The sequence below is a fragment of the Branchiostoma belcheri genome, unplaced genomic scaffold, assembly GCF_001625305.1.
Source record: "Branchiostoma belcheri isolate BF01 breed outbred unplaced genomic scaffold, Haploidv18h27 scaffold23, whole genome shotgun sequence".
In the NCBI taxonomy this organism is placed as follows: Eukaryota; Metazoa; Chordata; class Leptocardii; order Amphioxiformes; family Branchiostomatidae; genus Branchiostoma; species Branchiostoma belcheri.
Window position 1 is genome coordinate 3,039,916 of NW_017803824.1, and position 14,438 is coordinate 3,054,353.

General features: G+C 42.2%; 1 protein-coding gene across 1 annotated transcript in view; it reads left to right on the forward strand.

Moving 5' to 3' along the window:
• The window catches only part of LOC109470574 (extracellular matrix protein 3-like), a 97,900-nt gene that overhangs the window by 39,924 nt on the left and 43,538 nt on the right, over window positions 1-14,438 (forward strand). The gene's annotated exons all lie outside the window — the stretch shown is intronic.

The following is a 14,438-nucleotide window of genomic DNA, read 5'->3' on the forward strand; positions in this document are numbered from 1 at the left end:
GCATCTCGATTTTTCTGCTTTGTAAGAAAATTGGTTAAAAGGGGGAGGAAAGCCAGGGTTTGCCTCATTATTCATATGCCCAGTGGAAGTTACACCTCCATAGGTCATGTTATTCCAGTTGTTTGGAATTAAGCAACCCTCCTAACCCAGGAAGTCATCTTAAAGCCATCAAGGAAGGCATGTCAAGATGACAAATGAGAAGAAAACAGTTTAAGACAGTCAGGATAATGGGAAAGACAAAGCCCAGTGTTTGGCAGCAGGTCACTCATGTACTTCCATAAGTCTGTCAACCAATCAGTCTCAAGGAAAAAGGAGGAGAACCTTGATCAGAACCATTCTTGTAACAAGCTGGCCAGAACTTAACTTCCTTCCTAAACTGTAATCTCTGGCAAAGAACATCACACACAGATAAGGGCCATGTTATGAATTGTGAAAGAAGATAAAGGGCACAATGCTGCAAAAAAAAAGCTATTATCAGTACAGTGTATGATATACATCTCTGACTTGTTTCTGGAATCTGTTAATCTTGACTAACAGTCCTCCCCCTCCTCCTCTCCATTCCTATCTCCAGTTGATATCATAAATCTGTAGAAAGTTGTGGACTTTGCAATGCCTTTTAACTTGTTATCTGTTCCCCTTTGCTCTGTATAGTTTCACGCCAAGCGGCTATGACCCGGTTTACACGACGACAAAAACCTGGCGTACGATAATGGCGTACGCACGCGATCGTACGACAATTGCGTACGACCATTTTTTCCAGCGTGTAAACCGGCCCCACCTATCGTACGCACCTATCGTACGCAATTTGCGTACGCCACCTCGAAGGCAGGCGTACGATCGTGTACGATCGCCCAGCGGGGAGTCAGGATGCCTCCCCGCCTCGTGTAAACGCGACTGATCGTACGAACGGCGTTCGCAAGCACTTCCCTGTTGCAGGAGGTCAGGGGTCATATGCAAATTCCATTCTTCTTCCCGCGCCTGTGAAAACCCACGCCGTGTTACTGATCTTTACTCTGTTTTTTCTGATCCGTTTCGGTTTTCCTTTTGTTTTTTTATCGTATTTGATTCGTTTGTTGTTTTGCTGAGCCTGTTTGCTCGCGACTGCCGCAACTGACCATGGCAGAAGTGCGCAATGGCTCTAACTGTCACGTTCCCACACTGACCGATCGATCCCGCCTTGAGCTTGAATGATTGCAATGACTGCAAAAATTGCTGCCCGTTGGATCTCATGGTACCGCTCCCTGCGACGTCCAACCCTTCTTCTACGCAATGCCCGGCGACGCAAGTACATCCGCGAAAAGAAGAATAGCAACATCTGACGCATGAAGAACAGAAAAAGAGCCTGTTCTCCCGCCATTTTGAAAATAGCGCTATGTCAAAGCTCGCGGCGGGTCAAATGGGGTCACGATAGTGTGGAGCGCTGCGGGAGTCCCGGCGCTGTCCGTCCCGCTCCGTGTAAACCGAAACGGACGTACGATCGCGTGCGTACGCCATTATCGTACGCCAGGTTTTTGTCGTCATGTAAACCGGGTCTTGGTTACTGTTTCCATTTCAACATCTGCTCTGAATTGTGGAGCTTCTTTCTTACCTTAATCCTGTATTAATGTTGTCTTTGACGCTTGTAAATTTGATATTGTTTTGTAAGAACACAGGAAGAGATGGGATGCACTGACAGGAAGTTGTCATTATGACCATTGGCTTCCTTGGATTATGAAATTATCATCACTTTGTCATGTGCTTTGCATTTCTCCATTGTTGATTTTGTGCTATGTTGTGTTGTCTATTAATAAAGGGTGATCATATAACTTCAGGTAAAACACCTACTAACCCCCCTGTAAACCCCAAAATCTTATTATATACTAGTAATCTTATAAAAAAAAGACAGCAAGGAAGCTTGCTCCCTTTTGTTTCGCTAGCAAGGACAGAGGGACCATTCTCAATCTGAGATTTAATCTCCCATCCCACAGATGTTCTCTAAGCCAGCTTTTAGCCCTTCTGACATTCTGTTCTTGTTCTTGTCTAAGGCAGTTTTTTCTGGCACTGTTCAGGTCTTTCATCAGATGGTGTATTGATAGCTGATAGATGTTAATAGACAGTCTTGCCTCTTGTCTACTTTCTACTAAAATAGGACATGTAGGCATAAAAGGTCCAGAGCTGTGGACAAAGACAATAAACATGGATGGCAAAACTTAAACTATTTTATGCTTCTACATGGCAATAAATGTGACATTTACTGGACAGTCGACAATGGACAAGATTATTAAAAAGCACAGAGAAAGCCTGTGAAATAACATTGTGAAGACGGGAGAGGGATTCAGGGCACAGTTTCCATGTTGTATGAGAAAACAGAAGAGACAGGAGTCAGTATTTTAGGGTCATTAAGGTGACCTGTATGTTTTCTTCTGGTGTAGGCCAGGCCTGCGGAGGTAGTGATGCACAGGTTCATGCCATCGGAAGTTTCACCAGCAAGTGATGAGTGAGGATTTCCACTTCCCCCAGCATCCTCTCTGTTCGCACGGTGATTCTTGATGTATTTCAGTCTGTCAGATTTTAGAACCTTTTGCTTAGTCAGCGTTACTGAACTCCACTTGAGTCACATACCCGGTGATTATCATAAAATAAATCCACCTCTTTTCTTTCTCAATTCTTGAAGTGCATGTAGGCTATTGGTGAAGCTTTGCTCTAAGATCGTAATTGATATGTGCCCTCTTCTTTGCTAGCATGCTAAACGTTTTCCACTGCGGAATATATAGAGAAAGGATACAGTGAAGTTTAGATGGAAAATAATACTTTCGCCAGTTTGAATGGAAGGAGGGCTCTGGGAAAGGTGCAGGAAATATATGGTGGCGGTGGAAAATTTAATTTTCAGTCCTTAACAGTATTAGCCCGGCTGTAATATGATGAGTGGCAAGAAAGGAAATGAAAATTGAAGGCTGGACCTTGCTGGGTTCAGGCTAGGAACAGGGGGTGTCTGGATGGAGGACACCTTTGTGGAAGTTTACCCTGACACACCCCAGAAACTCTGCTCTGATAATCTGATAATGGGCTTTAGACAGCCTTGAGTCTAGGTAGGAAGCAAGTGTATGAGTTATAAGTATTCTGGATATCTTCAAGGTAATCATAAGGTTTATCTGAGGTCATCGGAGGGTTAATACAGTCTGAGCCCTTGTCCTACCAGGTGGGTCAGATCAAAGGGGAAGGGGAGATGATTGCTTTGGTCAGAGGCTTGGTGACTTAGATGGAAAGATGGTGGGAAATCACGGTGGCAAATCCCTATCCTACTAGATTGAGAAACCTTTATCCTATTATAAAAATTCTCGTCTTTGGTGTTAACCCTTTGAGTAAACAGTGTTGTCTTGGTACATTGTTGCAAGCAGCTTGAATGTCAGTTTGGGGAAATATTGTACATCAAAGGGTTTGAGAAGATCAATTTTGATCAAACTTTTCACAGGTTTATCTGTACCTAGAGAAAAAGCCTAGCAGAGGAATCCTGCAAATCTTTTGTGTACAAGGCTTAGACTAGTTAGAGTACCAGTGTTTTATATCCTGAAAACTGTATTGCTAGTTGGTTAAATAAACAGTGTTAATTTGGTAAATTGCAGATGTCTTGAGTATCCAGCTATCAGAGAGAAAAATATGACTTTGCAGGTGGGAGTTGTCAGGGCAGTCAGGAAGAAGCAATACTATCTGGTCTCAAGTGACCTGGCAAATGGGTTCTCAATGATAAATACATTATCAATGATTTCCTATCTCTTGTTTATTGTGGATGAAGTATTGGTAACCGGCTGTACTTCTTGTATACACAAGTAGCTCTATTACATACACATTTGCAGAGTTTCAAAACGTGTCTGCTAGAGCTACTACTGCCCACACACTTGGACATCAGGGTATAGAAATGGGGTCAGTCCATGGCTACTCTCACCATCTCCTCTCAACATCTCCAGTTTGATGGTCAGTCTTAGGTCTTGTTGAATGGTCACTGTTAATTTAATGTGATGAAAGATGGACACCTACAATGTACAATGTATGTAGGTTAGACAGACTTCAAGAGGTTTCCCAGCAGTTTGGTCAGAAGTCACAGTGTCTGTGAGACAAACAGCTGCTATACATAATTCATTGTATGGGAAAGTTTCGCCCTAGAAAGCTTAGCCTAAGGTATAACATTGCAGAGATTAGAGTGGCCACCCAAACAGTTACTGTACAACAGGTAGTGTTTCCCCCACATCGGCAGTTATCCTCTGTGCTCTTTTAATCCGAATGGATGGTTTTGTCATCTGAGTAGACCTTAGCCAAATGCCCTCCTGGCAGCTTCTTTTATAACTGCAATTTGCTCGTTTCTAGAAATGATTATTGTCATGATTTTGGGGTTGAAGATGAAGCCTATTTTTAGATTCTCACCCTGAGAATCATCTCTTGCACACAATAGATCTTTGTGGTGTTAAAAGTCTGTCATCACCTGAGGCCGCTACCTGTGGGGAGGAGGGGAGGGAGCCCACCAACCCTGGCAGACTCTTTATGATTTTCAGATGTTGAGCTGGAGATGTCCACTGGGTCAAGGGCAGAGGTGATGTTAGGCAGGCAGGGTGGCCGGATTATGGCTCCGTAAGTGGTGTAATTACCAGGGAGAAGGGTAATGACGACAGCAATGACTTGCTCATAAAGTGGGTTTATGAGCTCGGAAAGAAATAGTAACATCCTCTAGTATATACATAAAAGTTGCAATGTTAATTGAGTAATGTTGATCTTATGTAAAAGTGTTGTATTGTGCAGCACAGTTTGTTGTTTATCAATCTTGTTTCTGGGGTTTGAATTCCTGGCTTAACCGTTGGTGTTCTGAACTCCACTTTTCATGCTATTGGTATGGGTTGTACATGTGGTCCTATATTATAGAGAGGACATAAAACTATTGGTCAGACTAGTGCCCTCAGAAAAGAACCCAAAGATAAGTACCGGGTGGTAAACCCACTATGTGATGATCCAGAGAATGCAGATTTCAGCTTTATTAAAGTCACAGACAAGCATCAGTGTGCTGAAGGCTCTGTCCTCCCTCCATGACACCATATCATTGAACTGCCACATTTGCCAAGTCCAAGGGCATGATATATGGAACCATGTCAGACAGTCAAGGGCGCACTTTACCTCAAAGGAAGCACACTGGTCCTGCTGACAGTGAAACGGGATTACCATTTCATGGATGAATTAGCACGAATGAACTTCTCTCATTGTAAGGTGGAACTTGGGAGTATAACCTTGTGCTTCCAGGGCAAACATTTGTGCCCGTGTGTAGATAGCACATAATAAAAATGAAATGAAACCTCTTCTCTAGCACCAGGGTTCACCTGAAAGGTTCCAGACAGCAATACTGACTGCGTTTTATATTTATAGTCATGTCAGTAAAGTTCTCTGTACTGCCAGTAAAGTTACACAACCTTCCTTCTGTCCCTAGACTGAACTTTGCTGCTCAAGATTGAAAGTATTTCAACCACTCCATCCCCTTTGACTGACAAGTATCAAAACCTTGTGACATTTTCGTTGACATTTGTCTTAAAAAACAGGGAAATATCATTTTAAATTTATCCGAGGAGCATGCACCCAAATCTCCTGGATTCCTCGTCCCGTTGTTGCTAGGCCAGGAGCTTTGGTCTGTTGAGCAGAGAAGATGGAGAGAAAATTTATTGCAGGAGATCGCCCTGCTGACATAAGAACATGTGGAAGCATACTGTCACCATCACTGTTCTAACCATACCCAAATGCTGGGATGCTCTATCTCTGAAGCTCTGCCAAGACAAACATACTTGATTCTGGGGACCCAAGTCCACGGGTCATTTCAACAACATATCAGTCTGCACTAACTGATGGCTCACTCCATTCACTTTACAAGATAAACTTGGCACCATGCAATGTCGTCCAATTGTTTGTGCTTTATGTAGCTATCGAAACCCATTGCTGTAGTATGCCCTCTAGGGAGCCATTGGCTGTTATGGCCTGGCCTGGTAGGGTGCTGGTGTACTTATTATGGTGTCACTCTGCAAAATGAAATCACATGTGAAGCTGAGGCTTATCCTGTCATTGGCATACATGACCTCATCATAATTCTGTCATATATGGAGCCACCCAACATGCAGCGTTTCCAGCTGTATGGCTGTGCAAACTTAATGAGTTGTTAAATGGATTTCTTGGGTCACGAAATAGGCAAAAGGGTGTGAAGTCATCATAAACATTGTAAATTGATCTTGATAGATTTTAAAGGACCTATGGCTTGACAGGAAAGAAGCTGATTACATTGAAATATGGAAAAGGAATTTGGTGTTCAACAACCAATTATGGTCATCATTTTCGTTTATGCAATACATCTCTGTGCTTATCTGACGAAAAGTATTTTGAATACGATGCCAGTTGCCTTTCAGTTCTAGAAATAGAGTAAAGAACACTTGATGGACTTTCCTTCTCCCTATGGGGGTTGGGAAATAAGCCCAAGTTTATGAGTAGTGATGAACATTGCAGCTGGAGTATTAAAGAGCAGAAACCGAACTTGATCTTGTGTTGTGTCTATAGTGGCCAGGACAACCTTGTAAATGATTGTTAACACGCTAGTTTTAGCCAATTTCTAAACATTGAAGCTTTGAAGGTTGCGCTGTGAGTGAGGGGGTTGTGGGGGAGAACTGGTGTGGGTTGTAACATCAAGTTCACAGCCATGACTTGTTATAAGATTGTTAGTTCATCAGAAGTCTTGAGTGACTGCCCTGTTAAACAAAGGCTGCTGGTAGGTCTGCAAACTGTCAAACAACCGGTAGCACCTGTCTGGGCCCTCCTTCTGCTTCCTTCTAAGATTGTACCTCCTTATAAACAGTGACAGTTGGTTTTACACACAAGTGGACTTGCCTCTGTGCTTATCAAATACCATTATTCTAACTCATGATAAGTTTTAAAAGTCTTCCTCCCTCTCCCAAGGTAGCATTTTGGTACTTAATCTGTATTTGTTATGAGTTTAGGCTGAAACAAAATGAAGGAATCTAGATCCATGTCTGTCTTCTTACAAATCTTGGATTAGGCACAGACTGTATTGGACAAATTTTCTGTACTCAGGCATTTTCCAACAAAGGTTATGGCTGTCATATGAAGTTAGGCAGTATTTGCCATAGCACGTCCCTCTGTAGTCCCAGTAGATTTGCGTCATTCTGTCTTTGGGAACTATTTGACTGTGGTAATCCTGCACCCAAACCACTGGTGCTTCTATAACCCATGGACGTGCCAGCTCTTTGCCAGGGTCAGCAACACCATAGCTCCTTTAATCCCAGCCACAAGTGTGAGCCTGTCCTAGAACGGACCCAATTGGGCTGAACTGGCTGCACTTGACTCTCCCTGCTGTCTCATATGCCCTGTCCTAACCCTTGCAGTGTCATGGGCAGATTTTGAAACCCAACTCTGATGCCTGGAGGTTTGACTTTGAGACCCTATATAGTTCACTCCACTTTGTCCTTATCACTGCAAAGAGTATTCCTATCATTTTTCAACATCCTTGTGTCTTTTGCACATCCCAGCTTTCGATTTTCCAATCTGCAGATTGCTTTTCTTACATTAAACATTAGTATATCCTCTTCTTGTTGCTGCCACGGTCCTCCCACAATTGTCCTCCTATCACACCATCTTGACACCAAGTATTTCACCAGTGCACTTGCTCTAACTTGAGAAAGAAGGTTTCACTCAAAGTCAAAAGCAAGCAATGAGACAGGATAGAGGACTTGTAATAGTCTATACTGCTAATAGCTTCCATACTGTGTTGTGGTAATGGGCATCCTGGGACAAATTTTGTTGTAATGATCTTGTGACCTTAGTCTTGACCTGGAGAATGCCTCTGACATCTTGACCTTGGTCAGTTTTCTTTTGTCTTATGAAAAACAGGTGGATTTTATGCTTGGCTACCATTTTTGCCTGTTTCTGCTTCTTAAGTCCATAACCAATACAAATTGTCCCAGCAAGGAGACAGGGTTAGGATTATCCACATGACCATGGATGTCATTCTCCATTTATTGTAAGATGAGTCTCCTGGGTTCCCATAAGTTTCTGATTTATTCGTCCTCCTTGAACATAAAGTTGCCCATTGCGTTGAGTTCACATTTTTTTCACAGTCAGTTTTCACAAACAGATAGAAGATTCATCATTTGCTGAGAAAAATCCACTGATTTTGTTAAACACTGTTTTAATTTTCTGTAGTCAAGAACATGACACTGACATGGGATTCCTTGTGAAATGGAAAGAAAACCCTCCTGGTATAGATGCTGATTGAGTGACAAGTTGTCCAAACACTGGTACTTGTTGATTGGTGTCACTGTTCACAGGAACATGATAATTGGGCGGTGGACTGCTCCCCGCCAATTAGAACTGAACATTGCTTGTTGAATGATTGACAGTTTTAGGTTGGACTCTCTGGGAAGGACCTGGAGCACTCCATCGTTCAGAAATATGAATTTAAATTGGTGGACCTTTTTTTTTCTGTGAATCTTATATTTCACAGTTCTACAACTCATGTAACAGTGCCAGGTATAATAGGGAACACAGATGTAGATATGGACTATAAAACTTGTGTTGTTTATGGGGGTTAGGCTGCAGGGAAGAAGAAGATTTTTGAAGTTGACTTACTCTAAAGAAAAGAAAGACTGGGTCACATATGACAATGTTGATTACAACTCAAAGTTTTAGTATGACCAATCAAAAGCATTCCAGTGGTCATGACACAGCTCATGCTGTTCAGCTTTGCAGCTATGAAAAATATTATGCAGACCACCTATGGACTTCATATTTTACATGCAGAAGGAAATACAATCAATCATGCAGTTCAAAATCATTTCCAGCTTTTCATGTTTGTAAATTTATAACCTCTTATGTTTTAGTAACCAAAACAGAGATAGCTTCAAGTTTCAGACTTCTAAAAAATGTATAACTGTAATCCCCAGGTTTCTTGTTTGAGGAGAATGTTACTTGCACTGCCGATAATAACACAATTGATTCTGGCGATATGCTTGACAAGCAGCATACATGTACCACCAGACCCTCTTGCTCAGTAAAGTCAATGCAGAGTCTACCAGTTTCAAGTCTCAAAGTCCTATACTGCCAAGAAAGTCTGTAATGTCAATTGCACAAAGTACAAAGTATGCTACCAATGCTATTGGAGGACAGCTAGCTTTCTCCCACACACTACTGAGTGATTCTGACACCAGAGCGGGCTCAGTTTGCAAACCTACATGAGACTTTTGAGATTGGAGGCAGATTGGCAATTATAATGTTAATTTGATCACTGCCCAACAATGGTGGAGCACTGCTTTCCCTGGTCCCAGATTAATCCTACAAGTGTGCACTGTAAATCATATTGATAACCTTTGTGAGTTTGAGGGAGAGAATGTGTAATGGTATACATGTAGGTGGGGGTGTGAGGGGAGGGATGGACAGGCCAGAGAAAAACAAAAGTAGTTCTGACATCTGAAATGCAAACAGGTGGCTGTTGTAAGAGGTTTTCTGCTTTCAAAGCTCCTCTGGGATAGAAAAAAAATGGAGGAGAATAGTCAACAGAAGTTTGCACAGGTAGATTTTTTTTGGTCATCTTTTGTAAGTCATGCTCAGAGGATGTTGCTATTGGCTCTCCAGTGTGCCTGTTATAAATCAAGAAAGGTAAAATTCCCAGGGACTTGTCTTGATCAGGTCCACATGCCTTAGGTGCACCATTACAGTCTGATACCTGACTACTGTAATTCCTGATTTGTTCACTGTACTTTTATGTTCACTGTTTTCACGGTCTCTTCTGTACCGTGAACTTATCATTACAGTCAACAGGTAATTCCTGAACCTTCCTGCACCTGTCACCACCGTGAATGTATAATACAGTGAACATCCCCATTTTTCTCAGACCGTGAAATTTTGCTACAGTGAACATAAAGTGAATTACAGTATCACAGTGTGTTTTCTGTGGGAACTCACCCACAGCACATCACTCAGGACTGATGCCATCCATCAGTACAGGTGGTTCCTTCTTGATGTGTGGTCTAGTGGTCAGCAATACTGTTGCTGTAGCATAAGGCATAGTCCTAGGTATTCAGTACACTAATTTGCATACATTTACAGGTAGGGTTTGCAGTCCTTTGGAAGGGACAATGAGTTAAATGTGTGGTCTAGTGGTTAGTAATACTGTTTCTGTAGCATGAGGTGTAGCCCTAGGTATTCAGTCCTTCAATTTGCATACATTTACAGGTAGGGTTTAAAGTCCATTGGAAGGGACGATAAAGTAGATGTGTGGTCTAGTGGTTAGAAATACTGTTTCAGTAACATAAGGCACAGTCCTAGGTGTTTAATCCACCAATTTGCATACATTTACAGGTAGGGTTTGTAGTCCTTTGGAAGTGACAATAAGGTACTGGTCCTGTTTAAACCTCAAGCACATATTGCATATATAATAGAGATGTATTCTGGTTTGCTTTGGTTTCCAGTAATGACAAAGGAACATTTGATATGATGCTGAAAACGTCCAGCAGTGCAAGTTCAGGGACATTTGCTGTTTTCCCTATCAAAGTGTGCACTTGAGAAAAACCTACATGTGCCAAGTCACAACATGAAGCCTGAACTTGTAATGTAGCCCAGATTTCTGAAATGAAATATGGTGTCCCAGCTGTTAATATGGTAAGAACACAGGCATGATATTACGGTGCAATCACATGATTTGTGCTTGTCTCCTGGGTTCAGTGAGGAGTTTAATAGGGACAGGTTTAGTGTTTCAACACTCATGAATTTCTCCCTGGTAACGTTGGATATAGGCCTGCCTTCCAATTATTACCTATTCCCTAGGATACTTAAGGAAAACATAACATGCTACAGATCTGTGATTGAAATTTCCACACAATTAGTTTTGAGCAAAGCGGGTTTAAATGGTGGACCTTTAATGGTTAATGGTTGTTAGCCCCACTTGGTGTACAACTGATAACCTTGTGGAGGATGTGACCACACTTAAACTATCTCCCTGCTACCTTATCTTATGAAGAACAAAAATTGTGTTCCCAAAGGCCATCTCAGTAGGAACAAATTGAGGTCAAACACTAAACTATTATGTAATAGGAAGAAGGGCAGGTGTACTGAAATCTGAGGTTCAAAACCATTATTTGAAACTCAAGTTGTCAGAATTTGAAAATTTATGACACCTTCACTTGACTTTCATTTTGGCCTTTATGCACATTGCAACCAACTTATGGTGTCATATAGACAACATAGAGCCACAAGGGGCAAAAGGACAACTTTGCACACTGGACTTGAAAGACATACTTTCCTGTCACCTTGTAGCCATCTCTTACCTGTACGTTGTAGGTAATGTGTTAGTGTCCACACAATGATACTTTGTGTTCCTTGAAGCAACAACAACCGAATGTTCTATCAATTAAGAACAATCAAGGTCAAAGCCATCTCCCCACAGATAACATGCCCTCTGCTCACATATGGAAAGCATCTCTGGGTAATCACAATTACAAATTGAAGTTCCATTCTATGACACAGCTTCTCTTCTAACCATCAGGACCTATTTTCCTGAAATGTTTCCAACAAGCCCCTCGTTTTACTCCCACTGTGGTTTATAATGGGCATCAGTTGTGTTAAGAGTTCACCAAGTTGTGTAACCTGCACAGCATGATGGGAATGACACTTGACCTGACAGGTGGGCAGATAATCATGTTGCAGCAGTAGCAGTATCTTCTCAACACACTTCCAAGTAAAGTCACGCTCATACCTGCCGTGGAATCATGAAGATTATCCCCTTCCCCCCATATTTTGATCTAGTTCTATGATTCCACCAGAAAAAAACAATTTGTTAATGAAGAAAAAAGATAAAAGATCAACATGCTGTTCTATTAAATCAATTCAAAGTTACCCTTTGGCAGTAAATACATCTAGTATGTAACTGTCTGTGAATAATGCAAAGAAAATGAGCCTTTGTATCATCATTTTGCCATATCTGACGGAGCCCAATTTGTATCAGCAGTTTCTTATACAGTATTCCAATTAGAAAATAGCAAAACAACTTAAGATGTAGTTTGACTTGAGTCCACGTTCTCAACACCACCAGTGGTGGCAAAAGTTGTCTCCATTCCAGGTGAGTTTCTTGCTTTGGGGGTTGGACAGAGAGACCTGTGTTAACCTTTGGGAGGAGCAAAGGGAGGAAGCTGAACACCTTCACAATTAAAACCAGGCTGCTGCTACTACAGACATACATTCTTGTGACACTGATAACCTCTATACACTTTCATGAGTGGCAAGGGAGAAAAGTCTTATATGTCTGTTATCTTGTAACATAAATTTCCAAGCAAAACAGCTTTTTTTTAAGAAGATAGCAAAGGCATGGGATGAAATTGAGCCAGTGATTTATTTTCACAATTAGAAAAGTAACTGGAAACATGCAAAATCTTCTGCAGTTGTTATCTATCTCATAACATAAATTTTTAAGCATTCAAAACATGAACCTTCTCGAGAAGATAAAAGCATTGGTCCCATAGATTGAGTTTTTGATTTATTTGCGTACCATCTCTGTTATCTCTGTTCCTGCTAGTGAACTTCTGTTGATATGTGGTGACTTTAATGGCCATGCAGGAAGCAAGTCGAATGGATTTGAAGGTGTCCATGGAGGGCAAGGTTTTGGCTCCTGCAATGTTGAGGGTATAAGCCTTCTTGACTTCTGTGCTGCCATGAAACTCGCAATTACAAATACCTATTTCCAGAAAAAACCTTCCAGACTAATCACCTACAAATCAGGTCCCGTAGCCACGCAAGTAGACTACGTCTTAGTGAGGAAAATAGACCTCAAGTTGGTACGTGACACTAAAGTTATTGGAAGTGAAGAATGCACTACGCAACACAAACTTTTGGTCTGTGACTTTGTAGTAAGTGCGGTAAAACCAGTCGCTAAAACAATTCCTCCAAAACTGCGCACTTGGAAGCTAAAGACACCTGAAACTTGTGCCGCTTTTGAGCAAGCAGTAAGGGAACTCACTGAAGAAAGCCAGAATGATGTAGAGGGTATTTGGTGCTCCGTAAAGTCAGGGATTCTGAGTGCTTGTGAAAAAACCTGTGGGTATACCAAAGGTGGGCCCAGAAAGCACAAAGAAACCTGGTGGTGGGATGACACAGTAGAGGAAGCGGTGAAAGAAAAACGTAGACTGTTTAAAATATGGCAGAAAGGTGGGAGTAAAGAACCCTATCTCGCAGCAAAGCGGGCGGCCAAGTCAGAAATCTACTATGCCAAAAAGAGTGCCAAAGTTGCCCGTTTCAGTAACATCACAACCAATGACATGAAAAATCAAATATTCAAACTCGCACGTAGTGCGAAGTCTGAAAACCAGGATGTGACCGGTGAAAAATGCATTAAACAGGATGACGGCAGTATTGCCTTCACGGAGGACGACAAACTGTCCGCATGGAAATGTCACTATGATAGACTCTTAAATGTTGAGTTCCCTTGGAACCCAGAGATCCTTGACGAAGCCTTACCTGTGTATGGCCCCCTCCCAAAATTGACAAGTCTAGGACATCTAAAGCAATAAATGCTATGAAAAGAGGTAAAGCTGCAGGTCCCTCAGGTATAGTGGCTGAAATGTTGCAAGCCGGGGGTGAGTTCATGGCTGACCAGATTGCTTCCCTCACAAATGCCATCATCAAGGAAGAAAGAATACCAAATGACTGGAATCTATCCTACATCATTAACTGTTATAAGGGTAAGGGGGACCCACTAGAGAGAGGCAACTACCGCGGTCTGAAACTTCTCGACCAGGTGCTCAAAGTAGTTGAGAGAGCGCTCGAACCTATGATTAGAGAGCAGGTTCACATTGACTCCATGCAGTTCGGCTTTACGCCGGGGAGAGGCACTACAGATGCAATTTTCATACTACGGCAGCTCCAAGAGAAATTCCTCTCAAAGAGAAAGGACTTGTATTTCATGTTTGTTGATCTGGAAAAAGCCTTCGATCGGGTGCCCAGAGAAGTGCTTTGGTGGGCAATGAGAAAGCTAGGGGTACAGGAATGGCTAGTCAGGGTTGTGCAGTCCATGTACTGTCATGCCAGGTCAAGTGTTCGCATAAATGGAAGTTACAGCTCAGAGTTTGATGTTAGGGTCGGAGTCCACCAAGGCTCAGTGCTTAGTCCTCTACTATTCATCATCGTGATGGAAGCCCTATCAAGAGGGTTTAGAACAGGTTGCCCATGGGAAATGTTGTATGCCGATGACTTAGGGCTTGCAGCAGAAACCCTCATGCTGTTAGCTGAGAGGTTCTGCCCCTGGCAAAACAACCTAAGCTCACATGGTTTGCGGGTAAATACTGGGAAGACTATGGTGGTACATTGCAAGTACTCTGACACTAGACCAGTAAAGGAGACAGGGAAGTTTCCATGTGGAGTCTGCAGAAAGGGTGTTGATG